This window comes from Vipera berus (assembly GCF_964194415.1).
Source record: "Vipera berus genome assembly, chromosome: W".
Lineage (NCBI taxonomy): Eukaryota > Metazoa > Chordata > Lepidosauria > Squamata > Viperidae > Vipera > Vipera berus.
The window spans coordinates 46,266,447-46,282,868 of record NC_138210.1 but is presented as its reverse complement, the minus strand read 5'-3'; positions in this window follow the sequence as shown (position 1 = coordinate 46,282,868).

Sequence of the window (16,422 nt, the reverse complement as noted above, 5' to 3'; positions counted from 1 at the left end):
CACAGAAACACACATTAACTGTGTCAAAACATTTCTCTCTCCAAACTCCCAAGCTACAGACTTTCCCTTTTATTTAAAGGGGGTTTGTTTGTTTTTTGTTTTTTTAAACTGTTTTATTTAATAAACAGTGGTTTATTTAAAGACCACATTCACACAGCACCCTAATGGCAAACCAAACGTATCATTGGGGTGACATGACAGCAAAGAATGGTGTGTGTGTGTGTGTGTGTGTGTGTGTGTGAACTTATACATCCAAAGCACCAGAAGGCAGGACAAGAAACAATAGATGGAAACTAATCAAGGAGAGAAACATCCTGGAATTAAGGAGAAACTTCCTGACAGTGAGGACAATTAATTAACCAGTGGAACAGCTTGCCACCAGAAATCGTGGCTGCTCCATCACTGGAAGTTTTTAAGAGGAGACTACTCAAATTGTATAGGGTCTCCTGCTTGAGCAGGGGGTTGGACTAGAAGACCTCCAAGGTCCCTTCCAACTCTCTTATTGTTATGGATGTGGATAAAGGTACAAAGAGAAGGAATGATAGTACCTCACTCGGAAACTCAGTTAAAGTTCCCAACTTTAAGTATGAATTCCTGGGGTTCAGCCTAAGCAGGCAAAGCTGCAGGGTGGGTTGGTTGGCTTTTCCGGCTTTGGAATAACCTTGGGAAGCTGAGGCATTGTAAGTTGGAAGTCATTGTTTGTCGCCTAACATGTTGGGTCAACCCCACGCCACATGCTAAGCCATAAACCGTGGTTGGTATCCAGGGTTTAGGACAAGATGGAGAAAACTAGCCAATTGTGGGATCATAAATCTTGATGAAGCCCATCATCGCTCCATGTGATGTATGCACTCAATCTACAAACGTAGTCCAAGCCTATTCACATCTGTTGTAAGGTCATTCTCTCGTGGGGTTTATCCTGACGTCCACTAAGAGTGGAACAAACATGCCCCATTAACCATTTTCAACGCCATGTCCTCTCTTTGTCTCATCCTAAATCACAGCTGAGGCACCTTAAAGTTGCCTTGTTTCAGTTTTAAACTAGCATTTTCCCTCTTCTCCAGAGACCCTTTTTTGCCTTGAACCTAACTCAGGGGTAGGCAACCTTGGCTCTTTTATGACTCATGGACTTCAACTCCCAGAATTCCTGAGCTAGTGGAAGAGACTCGAGTGCTAAAATCCACAGGTTAGGGGGCGCAAATTACTTGCCTTGCCCCGGGTGCTGACAACCCACGCTACGCCACTGCAGCTGACCACATGTAGCTGGGAGTGGTGGGTTTTTATACCTTCTTGGGCAGGGGTAAGCAACCTAAAACACTCAAAGAGCCACTTGGACCCGTTTCCCACCGAAAAGAAAACACTGGGAGCCGCAAAACCCTTTTGACATCTAAAATGAAGATAACATTGCATATATTGTTTTTTACCTTTGTGCTATGCATAAAAAACTATAGTGTGCTGCATTTATGAAATCAATGAACTGCTAGAAAGAAAACAAATTTTTATTTCTGCATGCAACAAAAGCATTTTGAACTCAAAAAAAAAGACGCTGGGTCAAATGTTACTTTCAAATAAAATACTCAAATGTCTATTTGAGTCCTCCTCGTATTTATGAAATAAAAAGCTGGTGCAAACTATAAAAACTCCCTCTCTTTCTCTCCCTCCCGCTCTCTCCCTCTCTCCAATCTTCTGCTCACCTGACAAGCTGGCTTCACGCTGTTCTGGACAAGATGACACACATTCTTATTGGGCTGGCTCTCCTGCCTTGCTTTCTGCTGCTTACTGCTTCCTGTGGAGATGGAGCAAAGGCAGGAGCCCCGCCCAATAAGCTTGTCAGCTTCTCGGAGAACAGTGTGAGTTACAGAGGGAGAGAGAGAGAGAAAGAGAGAGAGAGAGAGAAGGGAAGCGCAAGTGCCTCTCTCTGTCTCTCTCTCTGCAAACTGGGAGCCGCAGGAGAAGGCTGAAAGAGCTTTTGTGTTTGGAGTTGTTCTTCCTGTTCCTGTGGCATGAGCTTTTGAACATGTCCTTTTGGTATTGAAGGGATTTTATTATGCTTAAGGTTGATGTTAGTAATATTGATATTAGTAGTGATACTTTCTAATCATCTTTGTTTATGTGCAAGCAGTTTTATAGGTGCTTTATATTGGGAAATTAGTTATATAAAAGCAAATGTTTCATGCTTTAGGTACAGGGGATTGCTTACATGAAAAGAGCATGATAAGGGGAGGGGGAAACAGGAGCTGTGGTGGAGCCTGGGTTGTTGTGTATGAGTCATCATGTAGGAATTATTTCTCTGTACCTTTTGGTTCCTAGTACCAAGACCAGATCTCTTTGTTCTGAAGGGGTATAAAAGGTGGAAGACATCTTTCCTGGTTGTTGCCTTCATCTCTCTACCAGCCATGAAGAGAGATGTGGCCACCCAACTCTATTTTGATCAAAATAAAAGTTGTTTGCTTGCTGAAACCTCGGCTCAGGAGTTTCTTTTGGCTCATTTAAATTCCTGAATAATGCTGGGACAATTGTGAGGCTAAGTGTAAAACCTTACATCCTGGCGCTCAAACGTGGGGCAAGCTTCAAAGGCTCTCTCCCACCACATCTGGAGATCCCTGTTAGGATCCCAAAGAAGCTTTCATTTCTCAGCAGGAGGAAACCAACAGCGACTGAAGCGTGAGTCTTAGAGCGCTCCTGGGCATTTGACCTAGAAGACTCCTGTGCTTCATCTTTGCTGGTGGATCCATGTCTGAGGAACCTGAACACCCTAATTCAACGAGGTTTCATGCTTCTCCACTGACGGGAGAAATTGCAACAGGCGTCTTGGTGAGTAAAAGAAATAAAAAAGCTTTGGAAATCCTGGAATAAGGCAGGAGGTTGATCGCTCTGACGTCCTCTAGATATAAGCATAAAAATAAATGAATACATGAGTAAGAAAAGAGGAAGCTGAGAAACTGCCTTTTAATAAAGGATAGAGAGTGATTTAAGGAAAGTAATTGAATTGGCATGTAATTTTTTTGCAGAGGTTTTGGTAATTTTGAAATAAGATAGGGGGCTGATCTCCTCGACTAATCCTCCAGAGAAAAATTAATTACTAAATTACAAATTAATTAAGTGAAAAGGGAGGAAGCCGAGAAACTATCTTGAAAAAAAAATATGGGGAATTGTCAGAGTAATTTAAAAGAAATAAATCAAAATGTACTCCTCTGCAATTTTGTTTTGAACAATTCGAGGTTTTGAAACCAAGTGGCTGTCAAAGTTTAACCCTGTCAGACAATGTCTGGTGGTGCTTTTGTTATTGTTGTTGCTGTATAGCAGTAAAAATCATCTTCAAGAAGGCAACTTTGAAAAACTTTGTAAACCTCTGGTTCAAGATTCAAGGAAATGAAAGCAAGGGTTTTTTTTCTGTTTTTTCTTTCTTTCTTTTAATCTGGCTCTTTGGACTATTCAATTCCCTTTTGTGGGATGTGAAGAGAGGAGGCTGCTACTTTTCCCCTACCCCTTCACACCTGCAAAAGACCCCAGGTTCAATATTCCTTTTAGTCTTTCCCCACTGTCTTTTGAAGTTGGTGGGATAAATTGGAAGTAACCATAAATGTTCCCCTCCTTTTAATTAAAAGGGGAGGCCTGTTTTGGCCTCAAACTCCAAATTGATGTGTGTTTTGTTTTGTTTTATATATGTTTGGACATTTGGAACATTAAACTTGGACTTGGAATGGTGAGAAAAATGGGAGATGGTTAAAGGGCCCTATAAAACCATGTTTGGTTGGAATCACCTCCTGATTTTTCTCGCTTCTTGCAGGATAAGCCATATGTCTAAATGAATGTTATTTTACTAGTATCTGTGTATATATGTCTGTCTGTGTTGTTCTGTGTTATTCCAAGACTTGGAAGAGGATCAAAAACCCCTTTGATAACACCAAACAAAAAGGCCTTGTTTAAACATGTATGGTTTGCCTGGAGAAAGTATGAAATGAAATTTTTGTATGTGAAATTGTTTATGCAGGCAGTTGGAATGGCCGTGAATGAGTTAATTTGCTGATGTGTAAATGTGTGTGTTAGCCCTCAAAACACACACACACACACACACACAGACACACACACACAAACACACGCACCCCGTCCCAGGCTGTGAAAGGAACAGTAAATTGCTGATTTTATTGTTGTAAAAGAAAAAGAAAACCGATAGCAAGTGTTTGCATGTGAAAGAGTTTTATGGGGGATCTGTGAGTGAATTTATGGAAAATGCATGTGAAGGAGAGCAAGCTATTTTTTACTGGTGAGATTTTTGTAAAATTCCGTTTACCTTTTTTTCTGCCCTCCGGTCTCTTTCTCTCCGCCTCCCCGCTGTGTTACTTTAAGAGTGAGAGAGAGAGAAAGAGAGAAGAGGGGGGGCTGGTCGTTTTAACTGTTTTTTTTTCTCTGCTTAGAATTCCGGTCTGAGGAAGGGGGTGGATGTGAAATTTAATACCCACTCTTGCAGTTTCAGCTTGCAATTTTTTTTTCTGGAAAGAGGAGTCAGTACTTGTTGGACTTTTTTTTTAAATCTTTGAGTTTTAAAAGAAATTACTCTGCATTGTTTTCCTTAGATTTGTAAGTTTTCATCTACTTAATGGAAGTTTGTTTCCATCTGATTGGAATCTGATTAAATTGGAATTTGACTAACTTTATATTAAAAGCAATACTAGAATTTGATATAAAACTGTTTCAGTGGCTCAGAATATCTCATTAAGCTTTTTGTGGAGTTGGAGGACACATTGATGGAAGGTGATATCTGGGAGAATTATGTCATTGGAACAGGGAAGGAGTTGAGAAGATTTTTAGGATTGTGAACGGCTATTTGTTGTTTTGACTAACGATTTGTATGCAAAACTGTTAGAAAAGGAGCCTAATGTTAACAAGCTCTAACAGAGTTTGGTGAGCACTCCTTTTTTGGCTCTTCACTAGGTAATTTCTTTGTAAATATAGGCAAAGGAATGGCTTGGAGGAGGTTTTGATCCAGAAGTGGGGGGAAAGAGGCAGCCAGTAGCATTTTTGTCTAAAATTGACATTTGGGGAAGTATTGGTGGTTAGCATTTCTTATTAAGTGTGGATAATTTTAAATCAGAAAGCCAAAAGGAGGTAACCACTTGTTCATAGCAAAAAAGTTGGGAAAGAGAAAAAGAAAAAGAGGGAAATAATGAAGGTGTGATAGTAGATGGGGAGGAGAAAATGTGAGTGGAAGCTGGGAGAATTTCCCTCCCTTGGTCAGCACTAACCTGTGGATTTCATGCCTCACAGCAGGCTCTGAGGTTGTTAACAAGGGAGAAGCAGAATATATACACTGACTCCAAGTATGCTTATGGAGTCTTGTATACTTTTGGAGAAGAGAAATGTAGAGGACTGATTAATAATAAAGGGAAAGAGTTGGCTCATGTAAAGTTGATAGTGGAAATAGAAAAGACTGAAGTTAGGCCAGAGTGGCAGAAGAGAAGGGAAGGAATGGATAATAGAAGGAAGAAACAGGAAAGTTGTTTTCAAGTTGGTGTGCACAGACTTGTGAATTGCACGGATTAAAATTGTTGGCAGCAGGAAGACTGCCACTAACGGGACCAGCACAAACGTGTGAATTGTATGCCTTAACACAAGCCTTAGAATGTTGAAGGAACAAGAATGTACTATAGAAATATGGAGAGAGAGAGAAACATGGGAAGTAGAAGAATGTGAGAGGTAGATATTGCATGATGGGAGATGGATGTTGAAAAGACAGAAAGAACAGAAAGAAGAAAGCAATAGCTAGGACATTGAAGCAGCCACTAACAGTGGGTAGTAAGGGATCAATGCTGATGGTACTAAGCAATGAACACTCAACACCTCATAGGATGTGTAATAATTGCAAGACTTGTTTGCTTTAACAGAAACTTCTGGGATTTTTGCCATGAAGAATGTGAATTTCAAATTGTGTTGTAAAAGTGGAAATATCTGTATGATATTTGTCATTCCATTCTTCGTTCACAGTTTTCATTTCATACAATAGAAACTGTGATGCAACTATTAAAAAATGGTTGTATTTATATTTTAGTGAAACAAATCTGTGATAAATATAAGTAAATTAAAAGCTTTGCAAAATTTGGCGATGAGGCCATTTCAATATAGGCCTCAATTGGAAAGCTGTCTTTGTCCCTTTCAAATGATGTATGGGAGATTTTTGTTACATGAAGGTTCAAGAAAGTCAATGAGGAAGAGTATAAAGTTACTCAATATTTAATCTGGTGCAGATTTTGTCTTGTATCTCAGTACAGGCCCAGGCTGCCCTACCACCTGTCTCTGCCCATTGTTGTTCCTGGAGAGTGGGTTCAGGTGAAAAGAACTGTCACCTAGAAATACCAGTCCTGAGTGGTCTCAACCATGCCAGGTCCTCCTGATTTAAGGAATCAAGGTGTGAGTCCATGGAAAGTCCCCTCATTCCCTCTCCAGTGACAAGCTCCGCAGCTGGATGGCCTGCAAATGAAATTTCAACCTGCCTCGCCTGTTGAACTGTTTCCATCTATGTACAAGAAAAACCTCAATGGATTCGGACTATCCTGGCAATCGTGTTCCTGGAACCTGGACTATGTATTGCAATATTTTTCTTCTGCTACTGTTGTTTCCCTCGTACCTTCTTTGGTAGAAGGAAGGACCATGGGCCCAATACTTTATGGAAGAAAAGGGAGTTGTGTTTATAACAAGACTATGTATTCCACCTGCAAAGGGGCAACAGGGTCACTTGTTATGCTCCTATCAATACAGTGCAGCTTTGCCAACAACTTTAAATCTGGAAATATGGAGGAACATACAGACATTACCTTTTGGGGAAGAATAACATGAGACTTATGGACAAGTGCCAGAAATTTTTTTTTTGCATGTAAAACTATTGACTATCATCACACTAAATGGACTAAGTGTGGAGACAGGCCTACTCATTAAATGCCAAATATGTTTGCACATCCTACCCAACCTGACATAATCAAAGGATTCCTGCAACCCGGTGTGCTTCAAGATAATCAGACCAATGGATTCATCAGCATCATTTGAACTTGCTATCAATTGAACCAGATACAAATATGGGTCCAAGTTGATCTTCATGAATTGGCAACCACATTTGAGATTCCCTAAGTATCCAAGACACTTTTTTAAAAAAAAGTTGATCTGGCCCAAAAGAATTGTTTCATTTTTAAATGTGAAGCTTGAGAGAACATCACCTATCTTCATTTGACTTGGAAAGAAAAGGACTGTCCAACCAAGTGGGTCCTCTATTTCGTCATTGATCTGGCCGTACACTGTATTATTAGACCCCAGTCTGACATTATACATAAGGAATATGTCAAAGAAGTCACTGACAAGGTTGGCTCATGTCCCTATCCAGACATGGACAGGAGCACTGGATGTTGGAGGATGGTTTTTGGGAATGTTTGATAACTGGAAACGGATATTGTTCATTGTGTTTTTGGCCTTAGGAGAGTTGTTGTGTTTATCATGCAACAACCAGGAAAGATATCTTCCACCTTTTATACCCCTTCAGAACAAAGAGATCTGGTCTTGGTACTAGGAACCAAAAGGTACAGGGAAATAATTCCTACATGATGACTCATACACAACAACCCAGGCTCCACCACAGCTCCTTCCCCCCTCCCCTTACCATGCTCTTTTCATGTAAGCAATCCCCTGTACCTAAAGCATGAAACATTTGCTTTTATATAACTAATTTCCCAATACAAAGCACCTACAAAGCTGCCTGCACATAAACAAAGACGATTACAAAGTATCACTACTAATATCAATATTATTAACATCAACCTTAAGCATAATAAAATCCCTTCATTCCTCCCTTTTTAATATAAAAGCCGAATAGGCTTAGGGACTCTTGAAGAGGGGAATATAGTCAGAAGGTAAAGGTTTCAAAAGCATTGCTTTAGCTGCTTTATCATTATAGATAGGAGTGGCAGCAAAAGTGGATCTAACAATTCTCTAAATAAGTGGGATAAGGTATGATAAACACAACAACCCCCCTAAGGGCAAAACCACAATGAACAATATTCTTTTCCAATTATCAAACATTCCCCAAAACCATCCTCCAACATCCAGTGCTCCTGTCCATTTCTGGACAGGGACATGAGCCAACTTTCGCATTTTGTCAGTGACTTCTTTGACATATTCCTTATGTGTAATGTCGGACTGGGGTCTAATGTGGGAAGTCAGCTCCCCAGAGAAGGAAATATTAAAAGGGCAGAATATATTTCCCTAAAGGATTTTAAAAGCAGAAACCAACCCTGCCCCCAAGTCTCTGTCCCAAGCACAAACCAAGTCTGCAGGAATGCAGATGTGATAATCTTGTCAGGAAACTGGGATTAGGAAGAAAGATCTCTAGAGTCAACATCAGCCACAGCTCCAGGGAAGCAGGGGACATAATAGGACATACCCACAACCATCAAGAATCCTAGAGGGGCACACCTAGGCTCAGGACAGAATACGTGACAAAGGAAATACAAAGCCTGAAACAGGAAATAACTCCAAACAATAGAGTCCAGGGGGTATAAAAACCCACTACCCACATGTGGTGAGCCCTTCTTTTTCTGTTGGATCCATCTTTCTGTCTGGCTTTCCTCTGCAATAAACTACAACCTTCTTCCCAAAGCAGTTGCCATGTTTATTCCCTGCTTGGACGAACCATGATGAAGACTTTTCTTCCTACAATTTGGCAACCCAGATGGGACTCAAAGCTAACCACTCCAATGGACTGAGACTGGTAAGCCCATCCTGCCAGCAGCAGACCCCTTTGTGTCTGTGGATGGATTTCCCAGGCCCTGCCCATGTGGAGCCAAAGGTAGTAAAGGGAGTTTTGGGTTTGAGCTCAAGGGCTGCTTTGGAAAGAAGGTGAAGGTGAGTACCTCTAAATTTTAACTTTAAAGCCCAGGGGAGTGAAAGAAATATGTGTATGTCTCTGTGTGTGTGAGTGAGAAGACTTTTTGGTTAGAGTGCAGGACCTTTTGTTAGGGAAAAAGGAGAGACTGTGTGAAAATGGAATGGAATGAGAGAATTGGATTTGGGCAACTAGCTGGTTAGGTCCTGTAAGCAAAGCAAAGTTAGGAAATTAAGCCCCGGGCAAGGAGCGTCCCTTACCTCTGGAAAGCAAGCATAGGTCCTCTCAGACATTTGAAGTCTGCAAACAGTGGTGGTGAAAAGTAAAGGTAAAGCCGGTAAGAGAGCATCCTGTACCCTCTGCAGGGGAGCAGAAGAGTCCTCAACAGACCCCTTTTTGGTCTGAAACCGTGGTGGTAGATCCCTAAAGGAGCGTCCCAGTTCTCTGTGAGGGATCCAGAGTGCTCCTTGGGTTCCTTTTTGACCTAAAAACTGGTGGTAGGCAGAAGTCTCACTAGGAGGCTTCAGTGCGCCAGACCTGATAGAACCATGGGGTGTTCTAGTTCAAGGGTCGAGATAGGCTCCCCAGTAAAGCTTGCTTGAGGCCTGGGATGGGAATCAGCTACCCATTCAGGCAGGTATGAAAAAGAGATAGGTAGAGAAACTATATATAAAGAAAATGGACTTTGCTAGGGCTTTGCTGGGAAACCAATTTGGCTAAATAAAGGTACTCAAAGGGAAAATAAGAAATAGTGATTCTTTCTCTTTCTCTCTCTCTCTATGCAACCCTGAGCATGCCCAAGATGGCGGACGTGCTAGGCTGAGCTCCGTAAGCTCCAGCTGTTAGGCGTCCCTCAGGAGCCCCTCAGAGGCGCTTTGAGCCCTCTGTGTTGGTGGGCTAGGAGCAGCAAACAACAGGGCTGTCAGTTCGCCGTTCTCGGCAGCGGCGGCCGTTTTCAGCAGCAGCGGCAGTGTTTTCGGCTGCGGCAGCAGCGGCGTTCTTGGCGGTGGCATTTTTCCGGCGGCGTTTTCGGCGGCGGCGCGGTCCTCTGTTTGCTCCGGGAGGCTCCGCGTCTTTGGCTCCGCGTCTTCGGCGTCCTCGGCGGCCCTCGGAGGGGCTTCGGGTGAGCCGGTGAAGTCCGGTGAAGCCCAGTGAAGCCCAGCAGAGTTTGGTCGGACCGGAGGAGCCCGGAAGAACTGCGCTCGGTGTGGCACCTATCAGTAAACTGGTGGTGCTGATGGAGCCCGACGGGGCCTGGAAGAGTTTGGAAGGCCCGGAGAAGCAGCGCTCTAGAAGGCCGCGCTCTGGAAGGCCCCAATCAGTTGATGTTTGGGGCCCATGGAGTAGCGGCTGGGAACAACGCCTGGAATGGTGGAGTGGCGGAGGAATTGCAACGGCGTCTGGAGCGGTTGGTGTAGAGAGAAGATCATTATCAGCCGGGATTTTGCCACCTTATGATCTATTAGGCTTTTTGCCTTGCACGAACAGCTGCTTGACTTTCTTGTCTGCTGTGCCCCCCCAAAGGACTCAGAAGGACCTGGGTATAAAGCCACGTTGAGAGAGTGGCTTAGACTTACATCTGCTGCCCCCTAGAGGTGAGAGATCTATGGGGTATGCCCTACCCTGGGTGTGTGTTCCAGGCCATTCCCTGGATCAGAGCTGCGACCGTCGTGAGAGGATGGTGGTTGGCCTGGTCTGGAGGTGTACCCAGCTTGAGTGGCAATAGAGCTGGGTTGATGGTCTGGACACGCACTTACCTCCTGTCTTAGATCCTCCTGAATCCTCCTTAACTATGGGACTGCCTTTTCGCTGGACTTGCTCGGACAATTATGCCTCACCTTTGTTACACCAGCATGGACCTGTTCGCCCTCAGGGGTGTCCCCCCTTCCTGGGTGCGACCCGCCTTTCTTTCCACTTCTAATCTTGATGAAGGGCCCAATTGTTGGGACCCTGAGAGATGGTTGGGCAGGGGCAGGGGCCTCCGGTACAAATTTAATAAGAGGCCCCTGGTTAGTTTTTTAGTCAAATTTTTTGTGGGATTAGGGAGGGGTGTGGGAATCTTTCGTGATTGTTTGGACATGGGGGGGAGTCCACCAACCGTTGTTCAGGCCAGGTCCGGGATTGATCACGTGGGGGGGGAGCGGGGGTCGGTTGCATCCGGAGCTCTGGAGCGGGTCGTGGGATTATCTATTCCCACGACGTTAGGGAATGGCAGCAGGTGTACGAACAGAGGGCCGTATCGACATCTGGGAGGGCAGCTCCGCTATTTACAAGCGGTGAGGCGCTCCGACCCTCTGCTTTCGCCCCGAGGTCCCGGGAGCGAGGATGTGCAGCCACCTGAGTTCCGGCTGGTGTATGTGAATGCCAGGTCCGTTGTTAACAAGGCTCCTCTCATCCGGGATCTGGTTGAGGGTGAGCATGCGGACCTGGCTTGCATCACGGAGACTTGGTTGGGCCCAGAGGATGGCATCCCTCTGGTTGATCTTTGCCCACCAGGTTTCCGGGTGCTACACCGGCCTCGGTCTCAGGGTAGGGGCGGGGGAGTGGCGGTAGTTATGAGGGAGACCTTGTGTCCGCAGGAGGCCACCGTTCTCCAGATAGTCAGGTGTGAGTCTCTCCTCCTGAGATGTGGTCCTAGGGCGCAGTTGGACTTGCTGCTGGTGTACCTTTCGCCTAGTCGCGCGGCAGCAGCCCTGCCTGAGCTTCTCGATATCCTCTCGGGGTTGGTGATTGAGTTTCCCAAACTTATAGTTTTGGGTGACTTTAATCTACCATCCCTGGGAGGATCATCTGAGTTAGCTCAGGAGTTCATGGCTTCCATGACGGCCATGGACCTGACGCAAGTAATTCATGGACCGACTCATGTGGGAGGCCACACCCTTGACTTGGTTTTTATATCTGGACGGTGGTTAGATGATCTTGGTGGGGGCTCCCCAATTGTTATGCCCCTGTCATGGCCCGATCATCATCTCCTGCGGCTGGTCTTCCGTTTTGCCACTCCCTGCCGTGGGTGTGTGGAACCAACTAGATGGTTCCGTCCCAGGCGCTTAATGGACCCTGAGAAGTTCCAGGCAGCGCTGGGGTCCCCACCTGCCTCCTTTGCTCACAGCTTGGCAGATGCCTTAGTGGAAGCCTGGGAAAGGGCAGCCACGGAGGCACTTGACCGAGTTGTACCCTTGCGGCCCCTGACCCGGTGCAGATCCCAGAGGGCTCCATGGTTTTCCGCGGAGCTCCGGGAGATGAAGCATCGGAGACGGGGCCTAGAGAGCTGTTGGAGATCCAGCCGATCTGAATCCGACCGATTGCGACTAAGAACCTGTATTAGGTCTTATCTCGCAGCGATAAGGGTGGTGAGATCTAATCACTTCGCTTCCCTGATCACGTCCGCAGATAATCTCCCGGCCGCCCTGTTTAGGGTGACCCGCTCCCTCCTCAATCAGGAGGTGAGGGAGGAACACTTGCAGGGTCGTGCCGAGGAGTTTAGTCAACATCTGTCGGATAAAATCGCTCGGATTCGGACCAGTTTGGACTCCGACTGGGCAGAGTCTGACGATCAGGACACGGGCGGTCTTGTCGATGTTATCTGGGAGGAGTTCGATCCTGTGACTCCGGAGGAAGTGGACAGGATTATGGGGAGGCTGAGCTCCACCACATGTTTATTGGACCCGTGCCCTTCCTGGCTGGTTTATGCAGCTCGGGAAGGGACACGAGGCTGGTTCCAGGCGGTTATATCTGCCTCTTTGAGGGAGGGTAGTTTCCCCGCCGTCTTGAAGGAGGCGGTGGTGAGACCTCTCCTCAAGAAGCCTGCCTTGGACCCAGCTGTGTTGAATAACTTTCGTCCGGTCTCCAACCTTCCCTTTCTTGCGAAGGTTGTTGAGAGTGTGGTGGCGCATCAGCTTCCTCTGGTTCTGGATGAAGCGGATTATCTAGACCCGCACCAATCGGGCTTCAGGCCCGGGTACAGCACGGAGACGGCATTGGTCGCTCTGGTAAATGATCTCTGGAGGGCTCGAGACAGGGGATATTCCTCTGTCCTAGTCCTATTAGACCTCTCAGCGGCTTTCGATACCATCGACCATGGTATCTTGCTGCGGCGTCTCAGGGGATTGGGAGTGGGAGGCACAGTTCTTCAGTGGTTCTCCTCCTATCTCTTGGGACGTTCGCAGTCGGTGTTGGCAGGGGGGCAGAGGTCGACCTCAAGGCCTCTCGCTTGTGGAGTTCCTCAGGGGTCGGTCCTCTCGCCTCTCCTGTTCAACATCTACATGAAACCGCTGGGTGAGATCATTCGTGGCTTTGGAGTTGGGTATCATCAGTATGCTGATGATACCCAGCTTTTTATTTCAACCCCAAACCACCCCAGTGATGCCCTTGACGTGATGTCCCGTTGCCTGGAGGCGGTTCGGGTCTGGATGGGGAGGAACAGGCTTCGACTCAACCCTGACAAGACCGAGTGGCTGTGCGTATCGGCATCCCGGGATATTCAGAATATTCCATCTCTTTCTATGGGGGGTGAGTTATTACCCCCCGTAGATAGGGCTCGCAACTTGGGAGTCCTCCTAGACTCACAGCTTTCTTTAGAAGACCATATAACAACTGTGACTAGGGGGGCCTTCGCCCAGGTTCGCCTGGTGCGCCAGTTGCGACCCTATCTACACCGGGATGCCCTGCGTACGGTCACTCATGCGCTCGTGACCTCTCGTTTAGACTACTGCAACGCTCTCTACATGGGGCTGCCCTTGAAGACCACTCGGAGGCTCCAACTGGTACAGAATGCAGCCGCGAGAGTTGTGCTGGGAGTTTTCCGATACTCCCATGTTACACCTCTGCTCCGTGAGCTGCATTGGCTCCCAGTTGTCTTCCGGGTGAGATTTGTTAGAATATGTTGTTGAAAAAATGGTTTGTTTAACAGAGTATTATTAATACACAGTGGAAGTTGTACTGGGACTTTTAGGCAAACAGTAATGCACTAACACGAGTTTTATAACTTATATTTACTCAGACAACAAAAAGAAACACAGTAAGAAATAGTCCAAGTATCAATCCAGTATCATGCACATAAAAGTCAGTCCATAAAAAACATAGTATCAAAATACAAAAGCTGCTTACCAATATCAAAAACAATATACACTGTAGCAAGCAGTTGATTCTTGAGAGAATAAATATCAAGTTAGCAAACAAGAAAACAAGAGGTATCCAAACACTAACATCAAACACATATACAAGAGCAACTACGTGTAACATCTAACTCTCTTTTATGTGGAATAATTACAGCCACACCCTTAGACCGTTTAACTCCTTAAAGGTGCTTTTACTCCATTATATAATATTGTCACCCAAATCAAGTTTAATCTCTAACAATCTCCCCTTTTGGGTGGCATATTATACATATATTTTTACAATCTCAAATTACACATATCACAAACAGATTTATGCTTTATAGCACCCTGAGCTTTAGTAAACTGGTCAGCAATATTATCTTCAGTTGCACAATAGTCCAGTTTAATCAAATTATCTTTAACACATTGTCTGACATTTAGATACCGTAGATCCGTATGTTTTGATCTAGTTTTCACTGCAGCATTAGTTGCTAATTTTATAGCTGCTTGATTGTCTTCATACACTTTTATTGGTTCATTACAATTTAAACCCATATCAAACAATAATTGTTTCCATACCAATAGCTCAGTACATAATAAAGATAAACAAGAAAATTCAGATTCAGTTGTTGATAAGCTTATATGCTTCTGTCTGTTAGACCTCCATCCTACTAAAGCGTTTCCCAATAATACAACCAATCCTGAAGTGGATTTCCTGGTTACAGTATCAGATGCAAAACTAGCATCTGCAAATGCTTTTAGTTCCAATTCCTTTGTTGGCTCTAGATATAGAGAATAATGTATGGTGTGCTTCAAATATCTTAAAACTCTTTTCGCACCTTGCCAACATCTGGTTGTAGGATTCTCACAATATCTAGCTAAATGATTAACTGTAAATGCTATATCAGGTCTTGACCAGTTACATAAATACATCAAGCTGCCTATTAATGATTGATATATCTTTTTATCAAAGACATTGCTGTTATCTGCTGAACTCTCAAAACCTTGAACCATAGGTGTTTTTACTGGTTTACAGTTTTCCATATTATAACGTTTCAGCAAACCATTAATTTTCTTAGCTTGAGACAATTTAAATCCTTTACTAGTCCTGACAATATCCAGCCCTAGATAATGACTAATAGCTCCTAGATCTTTTACTCTAAATTTTCTTTTTAACCCTGAAATTATTCTTTCAGTTTCTATTTCATCTTTTGCTATAATAGCAATATCATCAGTGAATAATAATAACAATGATAATTCACTATTTTGCTGTTTTATAAATAAACAAGGATCTGCAATACTAGCTTTAAATCCCAAACTATTTAACTCTTTTACTAAACATCTATTCCACTCATAACCTGACTGTTTTAAACCATACAAACTCTTATTCAGTTTCCAACAGTACCCTACCTTACTTTCTATTCCTGATGGAACTTTCATATATATATCATGGTTTAATGTTGCATGCAAATAAGCAGTTTCAATATCTACATGTTTTATACTATAATTCTTATTTGCTGCCCAAACTAAAGCAGCCCTAAGAGTGGAAGCTCTTAACGTTGGGGAAAATACTTCATCATAATCACTATTATTCTGTGCAAATCCTTGAGCAACTAATCTTGCTTTATGTATTACCTCTCCTGTAACACTTTCTTTCAGTTTAAAAACCCATTTACATCCAATTAACTTTTCTGTTTTAGGTATTTTAACCTCTTGATAAACATTAAGATCTTGCAAAGACTTTATTTCTTTATCCATAGCTACTTTCCAATTCTTTCTTTCATTCTCAGGATACATTTTTATTTCTTCAACATTAGAAGGTTCAATGTCTATTTGACAAATTAAACCTGCCTCGAAACGATCAGGCTGTCGTCTTTCCCTGTTAGACCTTCTGAGAATTATTGGACTTATAGGTACATTTACATTATTATCTTCTTCCTCTCCTGTCTCCACTATCAGTGGTTCTTGTTTGATCTCTCTAGCAGGTTCCTCCTCTTCTTTATCACTTTCATTTGAGGAGTTAGTTAAATCTTGTTGAGGAATATATACAATATCTTCTACCCTTTCCCAGCCTGACTGTTCTTGAAAAACAGTGCTAGAACTACAATAAATGTTTTTAGTACCTTTCTCCCAGAACCGATAAGACTTATGGTTTAACTCATAGCCAACAAAAAATAATTGTTTAGCTCTATGTTCTCCTTTATTTCTTATTGAACTTGGAATATGTACCCAAGCAGGTGTCCCAAATGTGTGGATATAACTAAGATTTGGTTTTCTCTTATACCATAAGGTATAAGGAATTTTACCTGTAGCTGAACTAACCACATTGTTTAAAATATGATTAGCACATTTTGCTGCTTCTCCCCATAAGCTATCAGGTAAACCAGAATCTTCAATCATAGATCTAATCATAGCTTGCAATGTTTGGCCCCTCCGTTCAACAAATGCATTATGCTGAGG